Source organism: Bubalus kerabau, chromosome 9 (assembly GCF_029407905.1).
Source record: "Bubalus kerabau isolate K-KA32 ecotype Philippines breed swamp buffalo chromosome 9, PCC_UOA_SB_1v2, whole genome shotgun sequence".
In the NCBI taxonomy this organism is placed as follows: domain Eukaryota; kingdom Metazoa; phylum Chordata; class Mammalia; order Artiodactyla; family Bovidae; genus Bubalus; species Bubalus kerabau.
The window spans coordinates 105,829,573-105,848,567 of NC_073632.1; the positions used below are offsets into that span (position 1 = coordinate 105,829,573).

General features: G+C 40.6%; 1 protein-coding gene across 7 annotated transcripts in view; it reads right to left on the reverse strand.

Annotated features, from left to right (window-relative positions):
- The window catches only part of PRKN (parkin RBR E3 ubiquitin protein ligase), a 1,201,168-nt gene that overhangs the window by 613,522 nt on the left and 568,651 nt on the right, over positions 1–18,995 (reverse strand). The gene's annotated exons all lie outside the window — the stretch shown is intronic.

Consider the following 18,995-nt stretch of genomic DNA (forward strand, 5'->3'; position numbering starts at 1 on the left):
ATCTCGTGCAAACTTCTGAGCATGGAGAGCGTCTCTTGTGAAAGAAGGCAGAGAAGAGAAAGTGAAGAAGCTGCTTCCTTGGACAGGCCGTGAGGGGTGGCGTGCACAGGCATTCCGGCTCTAGGCCCTGGCATCACAGGCAGTGGTGGGCTAAAGGTGGGCTCTCCTGATGCCAGGCAGAGTCCCTCACTCTTGCCCCTGGGGCACCAGCTTAGGGCACCAGGAGCGGGCATCCTTGATCCGGGCTCTGCTGTTTTCACAAGATGGGCTCCACCAAAGTCAGGAGGAAGGACCCTTTGCTGGCTTCAGGGTGACAGTGGACACGGGACAGTAACAGGGGAAGCCGGCTGGGAAAAGACCACGGCAGGAGAGATGCGGAGACTGAAGAAAAGGGGGTGATTTGACAGCACGTTTGACTGGTTCTGGGGAGAGCTCCAGAAGCAGTATGTGATGCTTTAGGATGGCAGCATAAAATAGGCCAGAGGTTCAGCTGGAACAGACTTCCGCCACTGTGATTTTGTCACCAACCATCAAAAGGACTGCATTTCTACCCAGAGACAATCAGAACCTCGGCACACCGTGCCCGTCCGCTGATCATCAAGACAGGAGAGCTTCAGAATCACGCGGGGATCGCTCTCCACACCGCTGCCCTCGCCCTGCCCCACCCCAGAACCCCATGTGGAAACTGAGTCCCTGACATTTTAAACTTTCCAATGAAGGTCTTTTCCTCAGGTTATTTTTTGTCTTCAGCTCACTGGTGAGGTGAGCCCCCGAAGGTAAGGTTTGGCTTCCTGGCTTCTCCCACAAGAGGTAACCTGACATGTACAGGTGGGGAACCCAAGGAATAGCTGCCGTGTCGGAACTCCGCACGTGTGTGCACACCAGTCTCACCATCAGTGTTAGCTCCGGGGCCCCAGGCGCTGTTAATCAAGGACAGTGGACTGCACTCTCCGGACAAGTTGCTCCTGGGAACTGGCTCCTTTGCAGTTGTGCTTCTGTGTCATCTCTTATTCTCAATCTTGAGTTGGCCCCATATGCGTTTTGCTCCCACTAAATGCCATATCATATTTGCACTTTAATTGTCCAGGGTTATATTGGATGTCATTTATTTTTTGACTTGGTGGTTTACTTGCTAAGTCATCTCTGACTCTTGCGATCCCATGGACTGTAGCCTGCCAGGCTCCTCTGTCCATGGGATTTTCCAGGCAGAAATACTGGAGTGGTTTGCCATTTCCTTCTCTAGGGCATCTTCCCGAACCAGGGCTTGAACCTGGGTCTCCTGCACTGCAGACAGAATCTTTACCGACTGAGCTACCAGGGAAGCCCCATTTTTTGACTTGGATAATGTGAATAACTCCTTACTAATACAATAAAGTGAGTGTTAGCTGCTCAGTCATGTCCGGCTCTTTGGGACCACAGGGACTGTAGCCCACCAGGCTCCTCTGTCCTTGGGACTTCTCTCAGGCAAGAATAGTGGAGCAGGTTGCCGTTTCCTTCTCCAGGCGATCTTCCAGACCCTTGGAGCACACCAGGGTCTCCCGTTTTGCAGGCATTTACCATCTGCAGTAAAGAATCTGCCTGGAATACAGGAGAGCCAAGTTCAATCCCTGGGTTGAGAAGATTCCCCTGGAGAAGGAAATGGCAACACTCCAGTATTCTTGCCTGAAAAAAGTCCCACGGACAGAAGAGCTGGGGGTTAGCACAGCTCTTCATTGATGTGCTATATCTAAAACACGGCCATGGGGTCCACGAGTCGGACACGACTGAGAGACTAAAAGTTTCATTTGCTGGTACATACCATAACCTAAAAATGTGTCATCTCAATAATTTATAAAAGCTGCGGATGCTAGTCCAGTTGCTCTTTATGGAGGGATGAGATTAGTGTGTGGGCTGGCCTTAAAGCTGAGAACACTATCACTTTCTGGCTGTCTCAGGTAAGGCAACTGTGAGTGTTAATGGAGGAAAAGAAGCGGCTCAACATCAATTCAATCTGTAAAGACAAGAGCAGTGTGACCATTTGCCAGATTCCTGCAAAGCTGGGTTTCCTCACCTGTTGGGTCCCCGAAGTGGGCACCACACCAGACCTGGATTTACTACTCCACAGGCTCCCACCCACCCTGTCCCCACCCAACAATGTCCCCAGTCTACTCCCAGCTTGGTCCTCACATCAGACCATCAAGCTTCACAGGCAAACGTTACAGAACCAAGTCCAGGAGAGTCCACGCTCACTGACCTGGAACCTAGGCACGGCCGATCCAAGAGCCCACACCCTTTCTGTTGCATACTGTCCCCAAAATTCCTGGAACTCTCCCAGAACAGCTGTCTGAAATCTTTTCTATTCCCCTTACACCAATACCTTTTCCTTCCCACCCCTTGACAAATGATCTTGCCTCTACATTAGGAAATGCTTCCAGTCGGTACATCTCCATTTAAGAGATCACTGCTGGGAATTGGGTGTGCTCTGCACATAAAACAGTCCCAATTACAGGAAACATCTCAGAAGCTGCTATTATTCATGTCTGCCTCTTGCTCTCAGAGGCCAGTCTGACTGCTGCAGGGCACACTAATTCTCATCTGTACGCCTTTACTGAAGTCCCATCCTTCCTGGAATCAAGGATTCCTTTTGCCCTTCAACACGGACAAGTGTTCTTCCCCATTCTTCAGGGTGCCAGGCATGTCCTACATCTTCCGTAAACCTCCTTGTTACACCAGCATCCTTCCAGAACATGCTCTGGTCAGGACCACGACTCAGCGTCTCCCTGTACGCCAACCTCCAGTTGCAGGCATGCATGCAGACCTTCTGAGCTTTCTGCCAAGCGTGAAGGGTGTTGCCTGCTTCTGTGTCACCTTCATCTCAAGCAGCTCTAATACATATTACCTGGCTCTCCCTGAACATTCCAGAGAATTTTCATCATTCTTCCTTTGAAACAAGCTCAATGCTTGAGACATGTAGGGAGATCTCTCCATGATGTGTCTGTAATATTCCTGATTTTCACTGTAATATAAAAGAAGCTTGACCCAATTTCTCTGGGCTCCTAGCTTTTCCTTAACCTAACCTACATGTTGATTCTTGGCTTAGAGGAACTCTTGCTTAATTTCTCAGACTCTTTCTTTCCAGACGCTGACTCCTGGATCCCCTATCCCATTTGCTGTGATTATCTGCCCGCCATCACTTTTCTCAACGCCTTGAGAAGACACTGAGTGAGACGAGTGCAGACCACAGATCGCATCTGAGCACATCAGGGTCTAGGGCAACAGGTTAATGGTTCCAAAATCTGACCTGCTTTCCTCCTTCTGAAGCGTTTTTCTTCATGTAAAACATTTATTAATATCTTCAGTTAAAAATATCACAGGAGAACAGGAAATTGGAAAAAAACTTTTTCACTTCATATAAATAATTGTTAACTGTATTAAATCTTTTAAAATAGACTAGATGTGCTACAAAGGAATATAAAACATTGGTTCATTCAGTTCAGTTCAGTCACTCAGTCGTGTCTGACTCTTTGCGACCCCATGAATCGCAGCACGCCAGGCCTCCCTGTCCATCACCAACTCCCTGAGTTCACCCAAACTCATGTGCATTGAGTCAGTGATGCCATCCAGCCATCTCATCCTCTGTCGTCCCCTTCTCCTCCTGCCCCCAATCCCTCCCAGCATTAGAGTCTTTTCCAATGAGTCAACTCTTCACATGAGGTGGCCAAAGCATTGGAGCTTCAGCTTTAGCATCAGTCCTTCCAATGAGTATTTAGGACTGATCTCCTTCAGAATGGACTGGTTGGATCTCCTTGCGGTCCAAGGGACTCTCAAGAGTCTTCTCCAACACCACAGTTTAAAAGCATCAATTCTTTGGCGCTCACCCTTCTTCACAGTCCAACTCTCACATCCATACATAACCACTGGAAAAACCATAGCCTTGACTAGACATCAGTAGAATATTATAATTTATGATCTGCAATTGACATGTATACTTTACTTTATTTTATATTTCTGCATCTTAGCTATCTCATTACTGATATGTTATTTTCTTCTTTACAGGAAGATAAAGGTCACTGATATTTAAAGTTTGCAGGAACCTGGAAGATTATCTAGCCCCAACACTTCATCTTACAAGGAATATATAGGGGAAGGGAAATGGAAAGTCAGATTTTGAGTTCTGATCATTCTCACAGGTTCTCTTTTTGTTCAGAGTAGATTTTCTAAAATTGATTAACGTATTAGAAATGCTTCCCTCTTAATAATTTATCAGAAAATAAGTTCATGGATTTGGGAAACGTATATCAGTTACTATCAACTGAAATCGTGCTGTTCATCCATTTGACTGTATAGAACATTGCATAGTTTCCTTTTATCTTTTCTATTTTTGTTTACCTTGGAGAAGGCGATGGCACCCCACTCCAGTACTCTTGCCTGGAGAATCCCACGGACGGAGGAGCCTGGTGGGCTGCAGTCCATGGGGTTGTGAAGAGTCGGACACCACTGAGCGACTTCCCTTATTTCTATAATCTAGAATTATGCCTAACGACTTCATGAACACTTGTTGAATGCAGGAGTCAGTATGGTCAACATAAGTAAGATCTTTCTTTTGACTCTAATTTGACAGTATTGTGCCACATAGAAACAGTCGGTGTTACTCTTCTAGAAGTTTCATGGCTTGCAGTCTTACATTTAGGTATTTAATGCATTTTGAGTTTATTTGTGTATATTAGATGAGAAAATGTTCTAATATCATTCTTTTACCTAGAAATGTACAGTTTTCTGAGAGCTGGTTATTGAAGGGACTTTCTCCTCACGGTATATTTTTGTCTCCTTTGTTGTAGATTAATTGACTGTAAGTGCAGGGGTTAATTTCTCGGCTCCCTATTCTGTTCCATTGATCTGTGTATCAATTTTTGTGCCATTACCACACTGCTTTGATAACTATATTTTTGAAGTCAGGGAGTAAGATAGCTCTAATTCTGTTCCTTATCAAGATTGCCTTGATATTTGAGATATTTTAAGTTAATTGTTACACTATAGCACAAATAATGTTTGATAATATAGTATTATATTTTGAAAAATAGAGGATATCAAAAAGCATACTATATTTTTTAAAGCTTTACATAAGAGTAGCCTTTCTTGGATTGCCATTAGATTTGCCCAATCTGTATGTGCTATTCATATATTTTGGATACTAACCCCTCATATCATTTGCACATATTTTCTCACATTCAGTAGGTTGTCTTTTTCATGGATTTCTTTGCTATACAAATGCTTTTAAGCTCAATCACATGGAAGAAAATGGCAACCCACTCCAGTATTCAGCCCGGTGAATGGACTGGTTGGATCTCCCTGCAGTCCAAGGGACTCTCAAGAGTCTTCTCCAACACCACAGTTCAAAAGCATCAATTCTTCGGCGCTCAGCCTTCTTCACAGTCCAACTCTCACATCCATACATGACCACAGGAAAAACCATAGCCTTGACTAGACGGACCTTTGTTGGCAAAGTAATGTCTCTGCTTTTGAATATGCTATCTAGGTTGGACATAACTTTCCTTCCAAGGAGTAAGCCTCTTTTAATTTCATGGCTGCAGTCACCATCTGCAGTGATTTTGGAGCCCCAAAAAATAAAGTCTGACACTGTTTCCACTGTTTCCCCATCTCTTTCCCATGAAGTGATGGGACCGGATGCCATGATCTTCGTTTTCTGAATGTTGAGCTTTAAGCCAACTTTTTCACTTTCCACTTTCACTTTCATCAAGAGGCTTTTTAGTTCCTCTTCACTTTCTGCCATAAGGGTGGTGTCATCTGCATATCTGAGGTTATTGATATTTCTCCTGGCAATCTTGATTCCAGCTTGTACTTCTTGCAGCCCAGCATTTCTCATGATGTACTCTGCATAGAAGTTAAATAAGCAGGGTGACAATATACAGCCTTGATGAACTCCTTTCCCTATTTGGAACCAGTCTGTTGTTCCATGTCCAGTTCGAGCTGTTGCTTCCTGACCTGCATACAGATTTCTCAAGAGGCAGGTCAGGTGGTCTGGTATTCCCATCTCTTTCAGAATTTTCCACAGTTTATTGTGATGCACACAGTCAAAGGCTTTGGCATAGTCAATAAAGCAGAAATAGATGTTTTTCTGGAACTCTCTTGCTTTTTCCATGATCCAGCAGATGTTGGCAATTTGGTCTCTGGTTCTAAATACTTCTAAAACACCATATAAAGACTTTCAAGTTAAATTACTTACTGGCAAAAAATATTTTCAGTATATATGATAAAGCGTTACTATAAGAAATGGGTCCTTATAAGGAAAGGAAATAGCCACAATAATGAGCAATAAATAATGGAAACCTACTCATGCTTCCTAGTAATTGGGAACGGTAATTTAACATGAGATACAGTGTTCCACTGAAAACACTTATAAAAAGTAAAACGAATGAACTGTATTCTAAGTTTTGTTGGCTTTAGTCATTAAGTCATGTCCAACTCTTGCAACCTCAAGGATGGTAGACTTCAAGGCTCCTCTGTCCATGGGGTTTTCCATGCAAGTATACTGGAGTGGGTTAGTTTTAGGGAGAGTGAAAACAGATGTGCACTTTCCTGAGGCCCTATTGGAATTAAGCATCATAACACTTTAAACGCAAAATGCTTTTGACCTAGCACCTCTTCTTCTAAAATTATATTCTGCAAATGTGACCAAGGATTCCCTGGTGGCTCAGTGAGGGAGAGTCCACCTGTCAATGCAGAAACGAGGGTTTGATCCCTATTATGAGAAGATCCCACAAGCCTCAGAGGAGCTGGGCCCGTGAACCACAGCGACTGGGCTGTGCTCTAGAGCCTGCGAGCCACAAACGCGTGTTGCAGCTTCTGAAGCCTGTGCATCCCAGGTTCCTGCTCCGCAACAAGGGGAGACACCACAGTGAGAAGCCACGCACTGCAACTAGAGAGCAGCCACCAGGCGTTCGAGCTAGAGAAAAGCCTGTGCAGCCATAGAGACCGAGCACAGTCAAAAACACATAAATAAAATTGTGTGACCAGACACGTGTTCAGAGATGTACTCAAGAGAGATCACGGAATGTAAAGCAGCTTAGACATTCGCCGGTGGGGGACCACTAACAGATCAGAATAGCATCAATCATAAAACAATCATGTAGACTTTTATCTCTTGATAGGAAAATGAGAACAATATATGATGTAAAAGATACAAATTACAAAATAATACATAAGATATGAGTTCATTACAAAACAGTGTGCTTTCCTGTGCAGACACACAGGAATAGCTTGAAAACCATCTAGAAGAAAGCACGTTCCCAATGTCAACAGTGATCTTCTCCACATGGTTTGATTAAACCTAAGTTTTAGCCTTCACTTTATATGAAGGGTATTTTTTTTTTTCAGCACACATTATGTTCTTATAATGAGAAAAAGCAACATTTATTATGAAAATAATGGAGGCATCATAGCTTTAAACTGCAGTTCAAGTATACCATTTATAATAATATATTATGACAATTATCCTGGTGCATAGTTCTGAAAAAAGTCAACGGCAACGCTTTTCTAAGTGATTGTGACTAAGTTATTTATTTTTTTCCTCCAGATCAGCTGGTAGAGAATTTTATCTATGTCACAATCATACATGTATTATATAAAATTCAAATTGAGTACATTTTAATTTAAGGAAACTACAGATGTTGCAGTCTGCTACAAAGTTATTGTCAGAGTAATTTTATTGATTTGAATACTTGGTGTTATTTGTAGAAATTACAATCAACTACAGTGGCAAGATGGTCAATTGACCACAGTACTGGTGGAAAAAGCCAGAGATCAAACCTAGTAAAAGTCAATACATTAGAATAAGAACAGCTATGGTCATAATAACTACAATGTATTGATCCCTTTACAATGTGAGACTCTGACGCAAGCACTTTACATATCCTTTATCACATTTACTCATTCCAACTGCCTTGTGTAAAAGTCATGGATATTTGTTTCACAAATGAGAAAACTGACCGGAGTGTGAAGATTTTGTCCAAGGCTATTAGACTATAAGCGTGACAGGAAAATCTCAGATCAAGCTTCTCTTACTTCACTGGCCACGCTTCTGTCTGTTAAGCTACACTATAACCACAGGAAGAATAAACCATCAGGCAAAATCATTTGGAAATATATTGTTAATGGTGACTTAGGACGTACATACAGAAATTGGAGACCAGAGTATAGCCTCAGGTAGAGTGGACAGAATTAAATTAGATATTAACAGATATATAGGGCTTCCCTGGTGACTCAGACGGCCAGGAAGCCGTGTGCAATGTGGGAGACCTGGGTTCAATCCCGGGGTTAGGAAGATCCTTTGTAGGAGGGCATGGCAACCCACTCCAGTATTCTTGCCTGGAGAATTCCCATGGACGGAAGAGCCTGGAGGGCTACAGTCCATGGGGTACAAAGAGCTAGACTTGACCGAGTGGTTAAGCACAGCACAGATATATAACTGTATTTTAATTTCTCTGGCATGACCACATGGTGCATCTGGTACCTAATAAGTGGGGGAGTTGATATCTGTGGTAGAATGCTTAGTACTTTAGTTGTGACCGTTGGAAAGAAAATGTGGGAAATTCAGAATAAATCACAGTACTCAGTACAATGGCTTTCCATTATTTCTAAAGGACTATGCTTTAAACTGCATGAGATTAAAAGATGCTTGCTCCTTGGAAGAAAACTTATGACAAACCTACACAGTGTATTAAAAAGCAGAGACATTACATTTCCTACAATACTTTGGCCACCTGAAGTGAAGAAGATCAGGTCCATGGGGTCGCAAAGAGTTGGACATGACTGAACAACTGAACTGAAGTGAACTGATGGTTTTTCCACTAGTCACATATGAATGCCAGAGCTGGACAATAAAAATGGCTGAGCAACGAAGAACTGATGCCTTCGAACTGTGGTGCTGGAGAAAATTCTGAAGTGTCCCTTGGACTGCAAGGAGATCAAACCAGGCAATTCTAAAGGAAATCAACTCTGAATATTCATTGGAAGGACTGATGCTGAAGCTCCAGTACTTTGGCTGCCTGATGTGAAGTGCCGACTCATTGAAAAAAGACCCTGATGTTGGGAAAGATTGAAAGCAGGAGGAGAAGGGGATGACAGAGGATGAGATGGTTGGATGGCATCACCGACTTAACGGACATGAGTTTGAGCAAACTCTGGGAGATGAAGAAGGAAAGAGAAGCCTGACGTGCTGCAGTCGATGGGGTTGCAAAAAGTCCGACAGGACTGAGTGACTGAACAACAACAAATACTTTAAACAGTGCATCATAATCGGAATTAGTGGATTATAATTCCTAGTTTGTAGTAATCATGACTGTGTAGCATGCTGACTAATCCTGTGATATGGGGAATCTCTCCATTATTTGCTCTATTGGGATCCAGTGGTCATCGAGTTCATCTAGGTAGTCCCATAACCATGACTGATAAACCCTATTCTTCAGTGGCAACTTCTTTATCACAGTTCAGTTGACTCTGCTTATTTCATAAGAGTAAACACAAGCCATCTCCAAAGAGCTTCTTTAGCTCAACTCCAATAAAATGTACTTTTTTTATTTCTACTGTTGTGGTTTTATTCTTATGCAGCCATATGCTGTAACCACATAGCTGGGCAGTGTAGAGTTGTCTCCAATTTTATCTGCTTTTATCCACATGAGATAAACATCTTATCGCCAAAGTACACGACCAAACTGCAGTCCTTAGGCAATGAACTTATTTAAAGCATTTCATTATTCAATCAAGAAAATGTCCAAATTGAAATGCATGCATTATAATAATTATTAGTACTCACTGTTAAATACTAAATTAGAATCGATTCTCTGAATGTTCTCCATATATTGCACATTGTACTAAATGATATGAATTTTAACTGCTTAACATAAAGCCATTTAATGACATAATTGTGAACATCAGTTTAAGTTTTAATGGAATGTTAGAAGCACATGGAGAAATGGTTCTTTGAAATGGCTTGTTTTTATAAGGCAGGTATAAAACTAATAAACGAGATAACTGTGAGGGAAAATGACAATGCTAGGGTCCAGGAAAATACTGAATTTCTGAATAAGGTACGAAAATCTACAGATATAAACAGTCGCATGATCCAATAGACTATTGTTTACTTCTTAGACTCAGGAAGCTTTATTGAGTCCTGAATCTCGGCAAACAGTATAATTTCCTAAGTGAGGCACAGGACATGCTCTACAAATGGAGAAGTGTAAAGAACACAGGCGTTAACAAACACGCACTTAGAAACAGGCGTCACCAACAGACACTCTAACTCGCTTCTCAACTGCTCAGCAAACAATGCCGGTCAACTGGATCATCCTGAAGAAGGGATGACTCTCAGATAGTCTCAAATTTCACTTCACGTAGGAACCCATTTTGAGCTCAGTTCAGTTCAGTCACTCAGTTGTGTCTGACTCTTTGCAACCCTCTAATATTTTCAAAAGTTACTGGCAAAGGAAAAAGGTCCCAGTTTTCCAGTAAGGGTGGCAATAAAGGAGTGGAGAGGAAACCCTTTATGCTGGGTGATTCACTCCTGGTGATTACAGATAACAGAGAGTTAACCAAGAAAAACAGAATTTCAATCAACCACTAAACAGACCCCCACTGAGGAACATACTGGAGAAACGTGAACGGATGAGACAAGGAAACCATATGGCTGTTCTTAATGACCCAATAAATACAAGAAAACTGTGGTGCTTCTAATCGGCTCTAAACTAAAATCTCATCTGTATGTTGTTTCTAGCTTTAAGGAAGGCAAAATGCCGATTCTCATTTACCTTGATTCATACATTTACCAGGGATTTAAAGACAGTAGTGTGTAAAAATAATCTTTTATTTTTGTATACTTCGATTTTCTTTTTCCTTCTTTGCTCTTTATCATATCTCTCATGCCAGCCAGCTCAACTTCTCTTTCACCCTATAAAATATCCAAAGTTTCGTGTAGTGAGATTCCTTCTATAACTAGTCATAATCTTCTATGTAAAATCTCACAAACAAAAATAACAAACACAGGAAAGGGAGAAAGTGCGCTGCCTCCATTTTCTGTCATGTCTAAAATTCCAGATACTTTCCAGGAGAGCATTATCTCATAGCAGGGCTCTTGCAAGAGGGTCTTTTCTGCCGGAAGGTATCCTCCGGCTTCTCCACCAGGAACTCTGACTCAGCCTGCAGATTCCAGCGCTGGCCTCCACTGCCCCCATCAAGGGTGCCCTAACCCACAGATTCTAGGTAGCCATCCCGGTTCGTGTCTTTGTAACACCTGGGCTTTGCTTTCATCCTCCCTGGTGACAAGTCCAAGCTCGTCAGGACGGAGAGGACCTCCGTGGAGGCTCAGGATGTTGATTTTTGCACCCACAGGAGTGCTGAGTCTCCGGCCTGCCAGAGATCAGGCAGCTAATAAGGGATCAATGACCATTAGTTTTCTAAGTCATTAGGGCTTCCCTGGGGGCTCAGTGGTAGAAACCGCCTGCCAATACAGGAGGTCTGGATTTGATCTCTGGGTTAGGAAGATCCCCTGGAGAATGAAACGGCTAGCTGCTCCAGTATTTTTGACTGGGAAATCCGACAGACAGAGGAGCCTGGTGGGCTACAGTTCATACGGCCGCAAAGAGTGGGAAACGACTCAATGCTACAACAATAACAACTCCTGTCATTTCCTCTGCCTCATAAAATGCTCCTAACCTTGGCGACATCACTACCTGTGGAATTTCCACTGTCCCCGCCTCAGCCCACTGCTCCCGAGGCTTCTCTGTTCACCTCTGTCGAGGGAATTGCCGTCTCTGAGCCCCCGCAAAAACACGCTGTGTGCCGGTCTGCTGGCCTCTGGGAGACACCGGTTTGTCTTGTTTCTTCTTTCTTCTCACACGGTGAAGTCTTCTACTCTCCTTCATATCCATCTTCATCAAGATGTAGTTCAGGGTAAAAACCATCACTGGCTGAGCCCACCCTGACTGACATCTTCTCCAAACTATGAGAACAGTGAATGAAATACTCCCTTTTCTGTCCCTAGAGCCGGCATAGAAGACAAGGTCAGTGCACGTTTTCCCTGCACTGCTCAATCCGAACTGAAGTCATTTCTGTAAAGTCTTATCTTCCCAATCAGATTTCCAGTGCTTGAAGGTCAGTCTTTGTTTTCTGTGCAGTGAATAACATAACCAAAATATACTTGGTATGAAAACAACTATATTTCTCTCAATGGAAAAACACACATTTTAAATTATAATTTGCTTTTCCATCTTTACACATAAAAGTTTTCTCTACATCTCACAGAAACACTCACATATGATGATCAGCACTGAGTTTATTTTCCAGAACTCTGAGTACTGAGGACTGTATACTCTGTATACTGAGTACTAATAATTACCTACTTTAGGAAATTCAGATATGAGGATCCCAAACTATGTCTGTTTTCTAAATATTAGTGGAACTAAATGTTTTCCCACATGTGAGTCAATAGTGCATGAAATTCTTCTCAGTTTTGATTTTATTCTCCACTGCTATTTTCTATTTATATAATTATATTTTCTGTACAACATCTCAAGTTTGGTAAACTGGTTTAAGTGTGTGCTTTGCAGCATATATCTTACAAACTAAATTTTATCATGGCCTCTGATAACTTTCTGAGAGCTAGCTTGACCTGAATAAGAGGGATGATGGTTTCTTAATGACTACCATCAAGGCATGATGAAGTGTGGGTCTCCAAGACACATCAATCACCTGCTTGAAGGATCAAGAAGGCTATTTCCTGGTGGAGAAGCAGGCCTCATTCTCTTGGCCCATTACTCCTACATCTTCCTTCTATTCTTCTCACTCCATTAGCCTCCTGTGTGTCTGCTCAGAGGCTATCACAGTCTGACCTCCAGTCCCCAATTCCTGGTATTTCCATTTAGGTCTAATCTACCATCCCAGCTGAAAAATTTGGTGATGTTTACAGGGGTATTTAATCTTTCTTTGCTCCAATTCTCAGAATTTCATTTACAAATCTATTGAAATTATCTTATCACACCTCTTGCTATCTTCTCAGGTAAATTGATATACCCTCTCCCCTAATCTAAAACCCAGCAGTCTTGAAGTGCTTTTTTGGTTAATCATGATAAATTCCTCTGTCATATCTTTGTGTTCTGGGGCCCTTGTCTAAAACCACAACATAACCTTCAACAGAGCCTCTCACTGACATATCTAGGTTTGAAATCATTCCATGGAGAGATGAAAAATTAAGAAGTAACTTTTGAAGCCTTTGGGGATGATAAAAATGCTTTAAATTGCTCATATCTCAACAGCATTGTGGTAATATGCATGATTTTCTTCTGTATATGAAATAAGATATGAATTATAGCACATCAAGTGAAAAAGCAACTTACACTTCACACAGATCAGGGTTTTCCTGGAAGTGAGGAAGCAAGAATTATTTTCAATACTTAAAATGTACATTAAAGAAACTGCACACTTGCTTGAAAACATGGCATCATAATCTAACAAGGTTATGTTTGTGGGACTATGGTGTGGACATTGGTTATCTCGTGTGTGTCAGTATTCTGCTGCATACACATACACTGATTTCCTTTCCTTGGTGACTAAGTGTTGCAAGAGTGTACAAGAGTCTTTAGCAATACTATGGAGAAGATGACTGTTGATCTAATTTTCCACTAAGTTGTAAAAGCACTCAAATAAAAACAGGGTTATTTCACAGAAAAAGGAAAACTGAATGGAATTGAGTCTAGACTTCAGAGCCACAAATACCTATGAGTTCTTAAAAACGACTTCAATTTCTTCAGTTCCCTAAAAAACAAATGACATTTTTTTCCATAGTGGACTTATTTATAAATAAAATTTAAAAGGTTTTGTTTTAATTCACAAAATTTCAGCTGCTTCTACAATAGTATACATATAGATATATATATAGAGATACAGATATAGATAAATGTTTCCCCTATGGCTCAGTGGGTCAAGAATCTGCCTGCAGTGCAGGAGACACAGGAGACACGGGTTCAATCCCCGGGTTGGGAAGATCCCCGGGAGAAGGAAATGGCAACCCACTCCAGTATTCTTGGCTGAAAAATCCCACAGACAGAGGAGCCTGGTGGGCCACACAGTCCACAGTGTGACAAAGAGTGAGACACGACTGAGCGACTCATCAGCAAAAAATATATATATCTTAAAATTTTACCTTATTTTTTAAAAGAAAAAAAAAAATCACACTTTTTTCCCCCACAAGTTTTCAACTACTCAAAACTTGATTTAGAAATAAACTGTCCTTGAGTCTGAATACTTGATAGGTTTTTGAAAAATGCTGTAAGAAGTTTCTAGTTTGTCACCCAAATTGCATGTCAGACAACAAAGAACATTTTGTCACGCTTAGATACCATTCAATCATAATCTGAGTCTGACTGCAATTCTATTTTACTCAGAACTGCGAAAATGTACCTAGAGAGCAGTGTAAGCACAGGGAGAGCCTCTCTCTCCCGCCAGGGACGAGGGCAGAATGAGAGGAGTCAGTGAGGCCTTCCTCTTTGCCTTCTGTCCCCATTCTCCCCCTCCACCCAGCTGGCCCTTGAGGTTTGATGAGGCCCCTGGACCACAAGGGTTGGGATTGTGTGCATACACATTTGGAGATGCTTGTGATGTGTGGGTTACTGCGTAATGCAGGTAAGATTGGGCAACACAAGGATATGCAGCCAGTGGCTCCTAGACTGTGCAGATACAGGCTTTCCTTTGTGGCTGTCTCAGGGAACCTCAGATTTGGTCAACCTCAGATTTTTTCTTAAAAACAAAACAAAGCCCCTCTTCCATTATTATTAGATATTGGAAAAAATAAGAACACATCAACTACACCAGCAAACCATCCCGAGAAACCCTAAGACTCATTCTATGAGATCCTCGTTAAGCCTAAAACAACATAAAAGGAAACCAAAAGAAAAACAGAGCTCTTCAAGCACAGTCATCTGATTTAAACTGAAACGTTAGTAAGAAACTTTGGGGACATAAAATATGCAAATGATTTATAAGTAAAAATTGTTCAATATTTGGTGACACTTATTTAATATTCATTGTTTCCTGGTCAACATCTTCCCGGAAGATGAAACCAAAGATGGAGACTATGAATATTAACATATTCAAACAAATGTTCCAGTTGACATATACTGAGCCTAACAGGGAGAAATGAAAGAAATAAATTACGTATTGAGTAAAATGAAAACTCTCCATTTGCTACACTGAGTTTAATAATTACATCATTTATTATAATTCAGAGGATAGTTTTTAGTACCAAGTTTCACTTGAAATAAGTCTTTGAGCTATTTAAGAGATTCTTCTCAACTGTTTCTATAAGAAAGAAAATTCTATGTAAAAGAGCTTAACTCTGGTCAAAATCAATCTAAAAAAGAATCTAAGCAAATATTACTTCTCAAAAATATAAAATATGATGCATGCTATAGGCTGTTAAGTGGTAGAATCAACACCCCTTAATAGGCATAAACATAATGACCTTGGTTATTTATTACTTTATTACTTTGCTATGATCTGAATGTTTGTCTTTTCCTCAAATTCATATGTTGAAGCATAATCCTCGCTGTGATGGTATGTGGAGCGGCGGCGTTTAGAATGTGATATAGTCACGAGAGCAGGACTCTCAGGAATAGGGTTAGTGCCTTTATTAAAAGAGACCCCAGAGCTCCTCTGCCCTGGCCACCAAAGGAAGAACTGGTGCGCTAATGCCATCTAAGAATCAGGAAGTGGGCTCTCCCCAGTCACTGAATCTGCTGGCGCCTTAATCTTAGACTTCCATCCTCCCCAACTGCCAGAAGTAAGCATCTGTTGTTCATAAGTCACTCAATTTATGATACCTTGGGACTTCCTTGATAGCTCAGTTAGTAAAGAATCCGCCTGCAATGCAGGAGACCCCAGTTTGATTCCTGGGTTGGGAAGATCAGCGGAGAAGGGATAGGTTACCCACTCCAATATTCTTGTGCTTCCCTTGTGGCTCAGCTGGTAAAGAATTCACCTGCAATGAGGGAGACCTGAGTTTGATCCCTGGGTTAGGAAGATCCCCTGGAGAAGGGAACAGCTACCCACTCCAGTAATCTGGCCTGAAGAATTCCAAGGACTGTATAGTCCATGAGGTCGGAAAGAGTTGGACATGACTGAGCGACTTTCACTTTGGTATAGCAGTCTCCACAGACTAAGACAAGATATAACTGAAATTTTTTTTTTCATTTTTTTCCCCCTGCAATTATTCCTGATCCTGAACCCCACTGCTGAATTGTCAGGTGTGAGGGAAAAGGCAACAATCTCACAGTTGGCTAAAAAACCCTTCATTACCACAAAAGCACTGCTAAGCCAGACACCTTCACAGGGGAGTGTTTGACAAACAGGGGATGCTCACTTTTAAAAGTTGTGATTTGGAACTCAGGAATAATGCCTAGAGAGTAAGGCTCTAGGTATGCTTTAGTCTACATCTGTGCAAGTAAGAAAAAATATGTATTCCCCAAGGCACATAAAAAAATCCATATCATATCCAAAGTTGAATTAATTTCACTAATGGAAAAAATGCTAATTGATTTTTGTTCCACTTATTCTCAGGTGCACACCCTTTGAGCGGGCTAGAATTCTTTTTATAAAAAGGTAAGATGTCTTTCAGAACTACTGTGATGCTTCTTTCTAAGACAGCAGGGACAAGTGTAGAACTGACTTCATTTCAGATTTCTCTGCCTAAAGCGTAGGTAAGGTCAAGTTTATATTTGTAGTCTTATAAACTAAGGTGAAAGTTACTGCTATGTAAAATGATTGAGGTAATCTTTAAGTGCATAAATATTAATTAAGAATACATTACAGAACCTACTCTTTTGAATTTTAAGTATATGGATATTTTATTCAAGTGCTAGAAATTGAAGGTTTTATGATAATATAACATATACTTTATGTAAAATTGTGTCAAAAATTTAAAATACTCCATAAATGTAAAAATAATAAACTACTTAAAATGCCTATCTTCTCACCTTCTTAAGAAACAAACACTACATTCAAAGCTTTAGAAAATAGAAGAGACATGGTTTATATCTAGCTGCACAGTAAAAGTGCAATCCAGAAACATGGTTTTAATATAAGGACAAAGAAGAAGGAATTAAACTTTTCACATTGCTTTAATTTTATGCTCCAAGCTTACATGCAATATTGCCCAGCAACTTTATATTATCTTTACCTATATTTCCAATCATTAAATGTTATCATACTGATTGTTATATTTTGTTTAGGTTTTTTCCATTTTTTTCCAACCATTCCTTCTCACATTTCAGGCTTTTCTTCTGGGATCATTCTCTTTCTTCCTGAAATAATTTAACTTAGAAATTACTTGAAAGTTTTAGATGGATATTGGTTCCCTGTGTTCCTATTTACCTGAAAATGCCTTTTTGGTTGTTGTTCTTAACTTTTTAGAAGATTTTTCTTAAATCAATTTTAGTTTAGCATTTATTTTCATTCAGTTTTGAAGATACTGTTCTCATCTCACCTGCCTTCTGATGTTGCTACTGATTAAATAACTATCGATTCTTTCTCCTGTGTAGCAACTGGTCTTCACTCTGCCGCTTTTCAAATTTTCTCTCTGACCTCTATGTTCCACAGTTTCACTGATGGATTTAGGTGTGACTTTCATTTTATTCTTACCCCTTGGGATTCTTGGGTCTTAAAAATTGTGGAAAGTCCTGCTTTATTATTATTACTGTTTTTGGTAGCATCATGTGGCATGCTGGATCTTAGTCCTCTGACCACGGATCAAACCTGTATCCTTGCAGTGGAAGCACGGAGTCCTAATCAGTGCCAGGTAAGTACCTCATTACCTTTTAAAATATTACCTTTCCACTGTTCTATTATTTTATTCGGAAATCTAATTTTATCCTCCATGTTGTTTAACTTCTCTTTTATTAAGTATATTCTATTAGGTCAAATTTCAGATCTAAGTTATAATTTCTCTTTCATATATTCACTCACTGTTTAACCCATTTAGCTAATTTGCTGTCAATTACTATAATTTTTAATTTAACATCTCTATCTAGAGTGAAAATAAAATAGGCAACTATCCTTAGAACATTCCTCTCTCCAATTGATCCCAGGAGATCATGTTTTACAGGAGGTTCTTTAATATAATTCTATGGTTTCATTTTCTACCCCAATGAGGCCCTAAACTCACCAGTGTTTTCTAGGTCTGAAGCCCTAACCCCTACTGGTGAGTGACTTTAGCTCAAAGGATTTTCCTTCTGGGGAACAGCCAGAAATATATACTTTACACTTTTGGCCTATAAACTTTTCTTCACTATATCATCAGCACAGTCATTATTTAAAAGATACGTATTTGTACTTCAATTCAGTATTTTTATAGAGTGTGTACTGCAAGGATTTTTTTAGGGTATCAGCTCACCATGCTGTCAGAAATAAAACCTCAATATAAATTAATTTATACTAAGCATTATGTATTGATACATAAGTAAGTTGAAAATTCAACAAGTAAGAAAAGGCAAGATTATCAACCCTACTCTATCTGCCTTTGACTGATCCGAAGCTGAATCTTTAAAGACACAAGACTGTCTATTCTGCTAAGCTGAATCCTTCCAATTAATATGAAGCTACATGGAGGCAGTCAGACTGTCAATGATTGAAGTAGACTTTCAAAGGACTTCACATTGCTGTAAAGATGCTATGGGGATCATAATGTTATATGCACCAAGGGATTTACATTATTATTAAATGTAATTATATCTGCATGTTACATAGATATACATATTACACTCACATACATACACACATATGTAATTATACTTAATTATTCCAAATAAAAATATATGTACTTTGATTTCATCCCAATAGCAAACTTGCAAGACTGCATTATGCCTTGATAGCTATCAGTGACACACAAGTCACTATTTTGCACCAGGATTTGCATTAATACAAAGCTGTTCAGTGTCCCCAGTCCCAACTGATGG